The sequence below is a fragment of the Primulina eburnea genome, chromosome 18, assembly GCF_022965805.1.
Source record: "Primulina eburnea isolate SZY01 chromosome 18, ASM2296580v1, whole genome shotgun sequence".
NCBI lineage: Eukaryota > Viridiplantae > Streptophyta > Magnoliopsida > Lamiales > Gesneriaceae > Primulina > Primulina eburnea.
In genome coordinates, this window is record NC_133118.1 from 8,143,364 (window position 1) to 8,155,421 (window position 12,058).

The 12,058-nt window shown below is 32.2% G+C and overlaps 2 long non-coding RNA genes across 2 annotated transcripts; one reads left to right on the forward strand and one right to left on the reverse strand.

Moving 5' to 3' along the window:
- Positions 1-6,541: 6,541 nt before the first annotated feature.
- On the reverse strand, positions 6,542-10,232 carry LOC140820142 (uncharacterized). The gene is made up of 2 exons (XR_012115352.1): positions 10,146-10,232; positions 6,542-7,471 (listed from the first exon to the last, which is right to left on the reverse strand). It is a non-coding gene; the product is annotated as an uncharacterized lncRNA (long non-coding RNA).
- Positions 8,071-9,843, forward strand: LOC140820143 (uncharacterized). The gene is made up of 2 exons (XR_012115353.1): positions 8,071-9,735; positions 9,770-9,843. It is a non-coding gene; the product is annotated as an uncharacterized lncRNA (long non-coding RNA).
- Positions 10,233-12,058: the final 1,826 nt, after the last annotated feature.

Below are 12,058 nucleotides of genomic sequence, written 5' to 3' on the forward strand. Positions count from 1 at the left end.
TTTAGTGTTTGTTTCGTTTTGTGCAATGAGGGCATTGCACAACTCTAGTATGAGGGGGGTAGATTGTTATGTTTGCTTATTTAATTGGTTTTAAGTTCGTTGCATTTCTTTTGTTTGGTGGAGTTTATATTACTTTGGTGGTGTCAAGTTTCAGTTATGGGAGTTTATTTGGTGTTGTTAGTATTGCTTGTTTTGAGTTGGTTGTTTTTAGTCCGTTATAGTAGTGCATGTTTGGTGTCGTTTATGGTGAGAAGACATAGTTTATGAGCCAATGATGATGTTGAATTGATAGTATACAAAAGTATTGATTGAGTCACTTCATGAATGGTACTCTTGATTGTTAAAGCATGAATTTTGGTACAAAGTTTGAACTTTTTGAGCACATATGTGTGGGGACTAGAATTTTGTAGGAATAATGGATGAAATTTGAAGGTTTTGTGTGGTTAACTTGAAAGGCATCATTTATGAGTTGATTTAGCATGTAAACCCGTGAAAATAAGTCACTAATTGGGACCTTGAATGAGAACATTTGATTTGCCTTGAACTTTACATATACCCCCTTTTCAATGCACTGAATTAAAATATCATACCCCTAACCAGCTGTAATCCAAAGTTATATATTCTTAGAATAGGGAGTACATGTGTGAAAATTGTGCAACTTAAAAAAAAAAGAGATGCAAGGTGAGGAGGAGCCGAAATAAAAGGAATGAAATTCTATTCCTAGGCTAAAAGTTGGAGATGTAAGGAGAAGAGGGAAGTCAGACGAAAAGTCTTGACGATTGCACAATGAAAATGATCGGTGTACTCCAACTTTTAGCCACTTGAGCTTATTTTTATTCTTTTCGACACCCTTATCTGCACTTAAGAATTGAATAAAGTTCAATTTATGGTTAGTTATAAATGGACACGGGGGTGCATGCTAGTGAGACTTGTATTGAAGTGTTAATTGAGTGACTCGCATGATTTGATGATTGATCTATTTGAAGTACGAATGACTAGACCCATCATGACACACACACACACGTTCAAATTAGTGTCAAGATTTATGTGTAGATGAGAATGAGTATTCGTTTGTGATTTGACTTGATTATGATTTGTATGTGGGAAAGTTCACTGAGGCATGATCATAAAAGTTGTTAACTCACCATTGACATTTACTTGTGTTGGTTATTTCTTGTTTGAGTATTTTGTGTTTGTTGTGTTTGTTTAGAATCTCGTGCTTTAACCTATTTTGCTCGAGGGCGAGCAAAAGGTTAGTATGAGGGGGTTGTAGGACTCGTTTTTACGTGTTTTTAGTGTTGGTTTTGAGTCGCATTCATGCATCATATTAGTTTGTTTTAGTTTAATTTTGCATTTTTTTAGCATTATTTAGCATGTGATTGATCTCGTGTATTTTGTGGTTATTTTGTAGGAATTGAACCAAAAAGTGGGAGAAAATTTGTCAAAATATCGAAGAGGATTCGCTAGGGCGGTCACTTCCAGCGAGCATTTTGGTCTGACCGAGGATTTTATGCGCAGGTGTCTCGCTAGGGCGGTCACTTTCGAAACAAGGGACATGCTCGAGGAAGTTTATGCGAGGACCTCTCGCTAGGGCGGTCAAAATATACCGCCCTAGCGAGAAGCGAGATTCAGGAAGATTTGTTTCCAACTTTTTATGGCCTCTATCCGACACCTAAACCTAATACACGAGATCAGTGATCCTTTTTTTTTTGAGACTTTATCATATTTTTCATCACTTTTCTTGGAGGAGAGGCTAGAAAAAGAAGATTTCGAAGACCTCGAGATTTCCACGCGTCGTGGTTGTCATCCATCGTCATCTTTAGTATTTTCATTATTCAGTATTTTATTTCTTACATTGATTGTTGGTTTTTATCATGAATTTCAGTAGCTAAACTCTAGATTTGTTGGGATTTGAGGGGATCCTACCCCGTACTCGGTGTTTAACATTATTTCTCGACGTTTTTATTAGTGATTTGTTTATGCTATTGTTCTTTCTTGTTTCAATCGAAGCCTAGCTAACTTCCTTTGATTATTTCATGTTGTTGATGATTTCGATAGAACAATTAACAATAGGATCAAATGGTATAAACCACGGATTTACAATTTTAGTAGATATACGGAATTGGGTACGTGTCGATAGTGATAGTTCACCCGGATGAAAGCTAGTGGATTCCATAGAATGTAATGCAATCTTGAACTGTTAAATAATTGAGGACACTTGAGTACTGCATGTTTATGATTAGTATTAATATAGCTCGACAGAGTATATTAATTAGTCTAGGGAATTCCGTCGAATGCACGAGTAAAAGTCGAGTGTAATTATTTAAACACGAGTGGTAGGTGAACTGCTAATTCCCAACAAATTCATTTCTCAATTGATTTAATCCAAATTAATCATTGCTTTCTCGAATACGTTTTCTTTGCATTTTAATTATTTTAGTTGTTTAATTTACATTAGTTTAATCATCAACTCATTTTATCGTTGCTAAAGAAATTTTACTTGAAAATAAAAATAGTGTAACGCAGTCCTTGTGGAACGATACTCGTATTCACTTACGCTCCTCCAAGAAAAGTGATGAAAAATATGATAAAGTCCCCAAAAAAGGATCGAAGACCTCGAGATTTCCACGCGTCGTGGCCGTCATCCATCGTCATCTTTAGTATTTTCATTATTCAGTATTTTATTTCTTACATTGATTGTTGGTTTTTATTATGAATTTCAGTAGCTAAACTCTAGATTTGTTGGGATTTGAGGGGATCCTACCCCGTACTCGGTGTTTAACATTATTTCTCGACGTTTTTATTAGTGATTTGTTTATGCTAGTGTTCTTTCTTGTTTCAATCGAAGCCTAGCTAACTTCCATTGATTATTTCATGTTGTTGATGATTTTGATAGAATAATTAACAATAGGATCAAATAGTATAAACCACGGATTTACAATTTTAGTAGATATACGGAATTGGGTACGTGTCGATAGTGATAGTTCACCCGGATGAAAGCTAGTGGATTCCATAGAATGTAATGCAATCTTGAACTGTTAAATAATTGAGGACACTTGAGTACTGCATGTTTATGATTAGTATTAATATAGCTCGACATAGTATATTAATTAGTCTAGGGAATTCCGTCGAATGCACGAGTAAAAGTCGAGTGTAATTATTTAAACACGAGTGGTAGGTGAACTGCTAATTCCCAACAAATTCATTTCTCAATTGATTTAATCCAAATTAATCATTGCTTTCTTGAATACGTTTTCTTTGCATTTTAATTATTTTAGTTGTTTAATTTACATTAGTTTAATCATCAACTCATTTTATCGTTGCTAAAGAAATTTTACTTGACAATAAAAATAGTGTAACGCAGTCCTTGTGGAACGATACTCGTATTCACTTACGTTTATTATAACTTGACTATCGTGCAATTGCGATATTTAAATCGAGCTTTCACCTATCAGCCATGTTCTTTTTTAAAAAAAAATTCATGACTTGTTTGTTTGTGTGTTTTTATTTTGCTCGGGACTAGCAAATTCCTAAGTTTGGGGGAGTTTGATAAGTGTAATTTATTTCACTTTTATTACTTGTTTTAAACATAGAATTATGTGATTCTTGAGCAGTTTATTTGATTTTTTGTTGTTTTTTTTGTTATAATTTGGAAGTATAGAATAAGAGTGTGAAGTATTAAAAGTGTTGAATTAGGAAAGTGCAAAAAAAGATAAAAAAAATACAGTAGATGCAGCGCATCCGCGCTTACTCATGTACCGCACCCGCGGTAAGCTAGTGCACCCGCACTGAAATAGGCAGCGCACCTGCGCTCATACACCAGAAAGAGGACTGCACCCGCGGTCTGCTCTTCACCGCACCCGCGGTCTTCGAAAAGCAGAATCCGGAAATTCTGTAACTTTGTGTGCTGCACGTGGAAGTTTGAGACTTTTGTGTGCTACGACTTCTATCTTGTCTGGACTATATTAAGAGATCATTTGCTACTATCTTGGGTATTGGGGAGCCAAGGAAAGAGTGAAGGAGGCTACTATTAGATTGAAGATCAAATTCATCAAGTTTGGAAGAAATCTTTTGTACAACTCCGGGAACGGAATCAGCTCTTCAAACTCTTGTTCTAAGTTCTTCTTTCCTTTGTTTTTCATTTGTTATGTCTTATTTTAAAACCATGTTTGTTGTTTTGATTGTGTTATTATGAACTAAGTTTTAATTCTAGAGGAATGATGGAACAAAACTATAAACCATGTGTTAGAAGTTATAAATTAAGTTATTTAAGTTCTTCATATTGTTCATTTGTATTGTTCTAATCTTATTGCTTTCAATTTATTGGCCATAGTTTGAATGATTTATATGTTTACAATTTATCACTCGGAAGAGGAAATTATAAACAAGAAAAAGATCAAATACATCAATGGTATTTATAGAGTTCGGAAGGCCTATAATGCTATCGAAGCCTATAAAGAATCTAGTGCTTCTTGTGTTATTTAATTGTAAATTGTTGATGGGAATGTCACAATTCATTTTTAGATAACAAATATCTACTTATTACTTGGAAGAGGAGAGTAGATAATAATATGATTTTTTGCTAATGAATAAAAAAGACTTTTATAACAAAGCTAATAAGAATTACACATGGTGGATAGTTGCGGGAATTCAATCTAGTAGTAGTCTCATTCACTCTTTCCTTGGCTCCCCAATACCCTAGATAGTAGCAAATGATATCTTAATGTAGTCCAGACAAGATAGAAGTCGTAGTAAACAAAAGTCTCAAACTTCCACGCACAGCACACAAAGTTACAGAATTTCCGGATTCTGCTTTTCGAAGACCGCGGGTGCGGTGAAGAAAAGACCGCGGGTGCGGACCTCTTTTTGGTGTATGAGCGCAGGTGCGCTGCCTATTTCAGTGCGGGTACACTAGCTTACCGCGGGTGCGGTACATGAGTAAGCGCGGGTGCGCTGCAGCTACTGTATTTTTTTTTATCTTTTTTTGCACTTTCCAATTCAACACTTTTAATACTTCACCCTCTTATTCTATACTTCCAAACTATAACAACAAAAACAACAACAAATCAAATAAACTGCTCAAGAATCACATAATTCAAAGTTAAAAACAAGTAATAAAAGTGAAATAAATTACACTTATCAACACGACAAAAAGCCGTGTGATATTTGGAGATTGGCCGAAAGGCCATGTGATTTGGCCATGTTTTTTTAGGTCAAATTTTGTGAAACAATGCATCTTTTCATGAAGATACATGTCTCTTGATTCAAGACTTCTCATTTTCTATAAATTGGACTCCTTCATTTGCATTCAACATACCATTTTCTATAATTTTTCTCATTTCTCTCTAAGTTTAGTTCTATATGCGAATTTTTAAGTATTAGCGCTTAAAGTTCAAATTTTAAAGACATAAAATCTTGAGTTTGGATTTTCTAACTTATACGCTTAAATTCAAACTTTGGAATTAAATTCGAAAGTTTTCTTTGAATTTTGAGTTTTTTTAAGTATTTGTGCTTAAATCTAAGTTTTGCAAGATTTAAACTCTTGGAATTGGATTTTTAAGTTTAATGTTTAGAATTCGAAATTGGAAAGTTTGTATACTATCCTGATAGCGTTCTAAACATTTTAAAAGTTCGTGTGACTTAAAAATTTGCAGTGTTACTATTTTGAAGTCGTAGTCGTTGTATCTTGGGAAACGAATTGCCAACAACCGTGAGCACTGGGACGGAGCAATATCATTTCAAGGAAAAAGATTCAAACTTTTGCCTCAACTATTTTCTCATAACCATTTGGTTCACCTATTTCTATCCCGAGATACCCCAAGGCAAACAAAAGAATACCATACCAACAAAGTTTTCATTGTATCAAAGTGTTAAGTGCTAGGAGTTTTAGCAGACAAAGCTAACTCCTACTGAAGTGAATTTTTATTTATATTTGTATATCAATCAAAATCTTCTAATGATACCTTATGAAAACAGAAAAAATAGAGACGTAGAAGAAAAGGTCCTTCAAACTTCCAGAAACAAACTTTGTGTTCTTTATTTTGTTGTTTCCATTGCTTGTGTTTCACTGCTTGCTATAAATTGTTTCATTCTATTTCAATAGTTAACTGCCTTCAGAAAGATCGATATTAGATCTTAATTACTAAACACAATTGAGAACTATTATTTTAAGAGAAAAAAAAAATTTAGTGGTGTTTTTATTCACCCCACTCAAAATACCTCAGCGATCTTAACATAATTGTTTCCACTTATTCTCAGAAACAATTTGGACCAAAACAATTATAAGATGAAGACGTGAATCCAAACGTCATTTAATTACAAATATTATTTTCCAGCATCGATATATGTACACTATATTTTTGTATCACTCATTGAAAAAAAACTATCACAAAAACTATATAATAATTATGTCAATTTGACATATCGATTATAACTTTTCTATGTTTAATTAACTAGTTCATCATTATATCGTGAATGAAGCTTTAAATCTAAATTAATGATAGAAGCTATTTCTTTTGGTAACTCCAAGGTAGACTTCAAATAAGAATATTTGAGTTAATTTTGTTCATTATTCAAATTATTTTATGATGTCAAATAGAATTTAACCTGATTTTCCCCATCATGATCCTCCAAATTATTACGTATGCATACATGTGTGTATATATATATATAAATATATGAGACTACGTTAAACAAGCCAAGTTGTGGTTCTATTCGTAAGATGTCTATACTCAAACGCCGCGGCGGTTGGTTAACCGAAATCATTATTTGCTTCACTACTTCAAGGATTCTGTGGCTCCATGTCCCCAACCTCCAAGTCTAAGTTGTGGGGCTACAGCACGGTTTTGAAAACCAATATAATGAAATTTAAATACTAGATTTATATATTTATTTACAAAGAATTGGGCTCTATACGTATTGTTCTGCTGATGCACTGCAGTTATTACGTAAGCTATATATGCAAATTATATGTTCTATGTATCTATCTATCAAAATATAAAAAAGTGTGACTTTAGCTATGTATATATTGTGGGTGCTGTCTATAAATCTAGTATTTAAATTTCATTATATTGGTTTTCAAAACCGTGCTGTAGCCCGACAACTTGGACTTGAAGGCTAAGGACATGAAGCCACCGAATACCCTGAAGGAGTGAAGCAAATAATGATTTCGGTCAACCCACCGCTGCGACATTTGAGTATAGGCATTTGACCAGTAGCTCCGAACACCGAACCACTAACTTGGCTTGTTAAACGTAGTTTCCCTTAGGAAGTACGCCATGGCTGGCAAGTATAGCCAAAACATCGAATGGGTTTTTCAACTCCAAATCCTTTTCAAAATATGCATCCTGCTGGTAGAGATTTATACTACAGGTACCATGCTTGTCCACTCGTATTTCCAAAAAGCTTGATTCTGACTTTGTTGAATTAAGTTTGGCCATTCGCTGGAAAGCCTTGTCAGCAAGCCTGTGTCCTGTGTAAATAAATGCATTTAAAATAAAGAAATATATTTTTTAGAATAATATCATGGCCGGATAAAAAAATACATCATGTATAAACTTTTATGGACTTAATTTTTGGGAAAAATGATTTGTGTCTCGCATATATTTGACATAAACTAGTAATCGATCGTTTAAGAAGATTGCATAAACTAACTCGAATTCGATGAGTAGTAAGTGGTGAAAAATACTATGATTATATCATTCAATGCATGCATGGAACGGAACTAGTTATTGAACAAATCCCTCCATATCATCTACATCATCACGAGATGGAACAGAACTAGATATTGAAGATGCACTACATGATATCTCTCCATGAGCCACCCAGTGAGTATAACCTTTGATAATCAAATGATCACAAGCATCCTCTCTTGAAACACATATTCCAATCTTACATCTTGCACAAGGACATGCAATCATTCCATTTATGTTTGCATTAGAAAATGCAAAATCTAAGAAACTCTCATGTCATTTCCTGTATTCCTTAGTTTGTTTCGGCAAAAACATCCAACTTTTATCCATCACAATTCTGGTAAAAAGATCAACTTAAACTAGTTTGACAAACAATATATAATGTGTATGTGGGGGGTAAAATATCGAACAAGATATATACAATTAGTGTCTCAAAACACACTAATAATTCAATAACAAAAAAAGTACGTGAGCAAAAGAAAACAATAATATTGTAATATCACTAAACTTTATTTAACATTAAAATTAATATTTAAAATATTACTGCTATTTTAATTATTACAATAAATGCTTATTTACAAATGTATTTCTTATAAATATATTTAAATTTATTTTAATAAATGTAAATTATAATTATAAATATTTAATTTGTTATAAAGAATATTTATAATTATTTTAAAAAAACAATAATATTGTAATTATCACTAAAATTTATTTAACAATAAAATTAATATTCAAATATATGACTTAAAAATAAACGAATATTTTAATATTTGCGAAATAATTAAAAATTCATCATTTTTTAAAAAAATGGTCCTTGATACTAATAAAATAATATGAAGAAACATAAATAAAAAAAATTAGCATGTTTTGATAAATCTTTTGTGCTACAATATTTAATCCATCAAATTTTTGGAAAAGATAGACTTATAAATAAAAATGATATGCCAATAGATGCATGTTCTGTCCTTAATTTATAGGCTAAGATGGGAAACTTAAAGAAGGGGAAGCTAGGAGGTACTTTCAACAACTCATCAATGTTGTGGATTACTGCCACAGTCGAGGTGTGTAACACAGAGATTTGAAGGTTGAAGAAAGTCCATTCTCTATCTGGTGGTTCATAAGCTTTTTATTTAGCTAAAGTTTCAGAATCTTTAATTGTTTTCTTGCATGAAGAAGTGATCTGTCTTAGTATCTTTTCAACCAAAGAATCTGTTGCTGGATTCTCAAGGAGTTCTTAAAGTTTGATATTTTGGATTGAGTGTATTTTCAAAGCAGGTCTGGGTAGGTATATGCAGTTTCTGTAGCTCAAATTGCCAATATCCATGACTGTGGAGATTTTAACGATTTGCTGCATTCCATGTATCACCTATCTATTATTTGCATGAGTACTTTAAAAACGGTTTGGAATCAAAAGTTTGTTTTTTCATTCATTTCTAGCATTTGGTTTTCCTCTCTTAAGGATAAACAAGGGAAATCTCACGAATCGAAGATTGTAATCAGCATAAGAAGTGGCAGAAATATAAAATCTGTAGAATAAAAGTTAATAAGATTAAGCAAAAGGGCTTCAGAGTTCACTACGCAAGGGATGTAACACTGGAATGAAATAAAGTAACAGTACTGCCCACAAGCCCAGTCGCAGTTAATTAAAGAGAGAAAAAGATCACTTAATCAACGCAAGAAAAAGGTTCAAACGAGTTGCGTAAAAAGAAACTTTTCCGAATGCGAACTTATACGAACTGCCTTGTATATTAACAAGATTGTGTTACCAACTTACCAAACCGAAAGATCACTGATCTCATACTACCATTGTAACCAAGTCCATCTTCTTTTCTAAAAACTTTTTTTTTAGGATAAATAGTGTGTGTCCACAATCAAAAAAAGTTAGAAACTCTCACGACCATCTTATTTTGAAAACAGTGGTAATCACATTTACTTTTAAAAAGATAAATGTCATCTTGTCTTAATTTACATGTACATCTATAATGACTAATTGATTTTATACATCAAATTGGATCTCCAAACAATTTTTGAGTTCAACCCTGTTTTAGCTTTTGGCTTTTGCAATGAACTTTCAGCTTGCAGCTTAACCAGCTTTTGAGTTCCCAACATTTTTATAAGAGAACGCCACATAATAAACACAAAAAACTTATTCATACATCAGTATATTATATCAACACAAATTGAGCACACTTCAGAACTCCAAAGGTCGTAGAAGGGTATTGACATAAATCGAACGTCAATACGAAATAAAATTAGAAATCTTTATCGGTTCAAGAACACAACCACACAAAATCAATCAAAACCTCAACTTCAATAAAAAAAAAAAAGAAAAAATCAACGCCTAACCCTAGAAGTCACACTTCCAAACAACACAAATTAGATCGTCGTAGAACAGAGAGCTCTCAAATCATCAAACCACAGAACATTAAGAACACAAAAAAGAAGCGCTACCTTTGAAAGCTGGTAGAGAAGCCTCGCGATAGAGAGTATCGAAGAGAGCCTTTGCGTTTGGAGATGAGAATTGGGGGAAAAGAGGGGGCCGTCTTTAAAGGCTAGGGGTGGAAACCAGTGTCCAATTAGTTAGCGACACGTGTCAATTGGTAGGTGTGGTGCACCGTTTCTCACTATTATTTTTGACCAGTTATGAATCCACTTTCCACCTACAACTTGATCCTACATTATTTAGGCAGAGTTTTGCTGCTTTCCTTTTTTTTTTTTTTTTTTTTTCAGTTTTTCAATGATTTTTTACAATGTGGAAAAAATAGATAAAATCGATGTTGGAATATTTGGGTTGGATAAATATTAGAGGAGGGAAAATAATTGTTTCCTTCTATATAAAAAATGACATTATTTAAAAATGTCAGGATAACTAATCTAATATTTTTTTTATTTATACATTATTAATTTTTTACAAGTGTCATTATTAAGTATTTGTAACAACATTTAATTAAAAGTGTCTACGGAAAAGTGTCATTTATTGTTGTAGTGAATGGTTCATACTTTTTTAATTTTGAATTATGTATTTAATGGGTCATACTTAAAAAGGGAGATAGGGCCTAGCAATCTCAAAACAATATTAACATTTTCACGATTAAGTTTGAAATTTCTTGTGAAAAGTAAATTAATTGTTTCTTAAATTATTTAATTAATTCAAAGAGCTTATTATATATATAAGTTAATATAAATAATGTAAATATATATTGGACCGTGTTAGTAAGTGAAGTTGGTGAGAGTTTGATTAGTAGCAAGTGTTTATACATTATCGAACGTTCGATTCTTCGTATCAATATTTTCGTATGTTGCACAAAGTTTGTGAAATGCTGACAACCATATTAGTTCAAGGATTTTGCGTACGGAAAAATAACGATCACGTATTCTATTGTCATAAAAAACAAAACAGATGTTTTAAAAATCATTTTACAGCAACTCTATTATGTAAAAAATCATATTAATTTAACTATTAACGAACAAAAATTCAGTATTTCCCTATAATGAATCAGTTTAAATGCTTGTTCCTGTCCTTTTTAGAGAAGTAGTGGTCCCGGAAAACCAAATAATGCTATTGAAGTTAAATTTTAATTATTCCTATTACGAAATAAATTAAATGCAAAACTAGAAAAAAAATAATTGTAGGACAATAAAAAAATTTTATACTAAATATTCATGTACATTCTTAGTTATCCACACGTTTTTGGTTAAGAAGAGAAATTTAATCCAAAATATAAATATTGGAAACGATGATGAATTTATTTTACATGATATAATGGCATACCCATATTATTTGAATTGTTCTGCTTTTCAACGTTAACTCTCTCATTCACGTGCATAATCAGGCATTCATGCAAAGAAATTAAGTATAGAGTAAATGAACGTTTTCAATGTTCGATTTTCATTACCAACATTTTCTCTATCGAGCATGTGAGCTCTCGACTCTCGCAGCGGAAATGTGATTTGAAAATTAATGACGACAAAGCATGCCCAAAAATAAATTGTTTCAAAAAAATACTTGATATTAATTTTATATAATATCAAAATAAAATACCAAATAATTTATAGTAGTCGAGACATCACAATCATATGACTTTACCCATCAAATTTTAAATATTTTACAAATATAATTTTACTAATTTTTTTAAAGGATTGTGTAACGAACCGTACTTTTCATACTTAAATTTGCGGAAAAATTAAAAATTTTCTTTTAAACTAAATGAAATGCGGAACTGAAATCAAATACGGTCGTCACTACATCGTTCATCAATAAAATATTTGAAATCGACATCACCAATCAAATTTTGTTAAAGGAAACTGTCTCAAAATATTTCGCATCCAGATGCTTAAAAACTCAGAGTATTTTTAAACTTTGC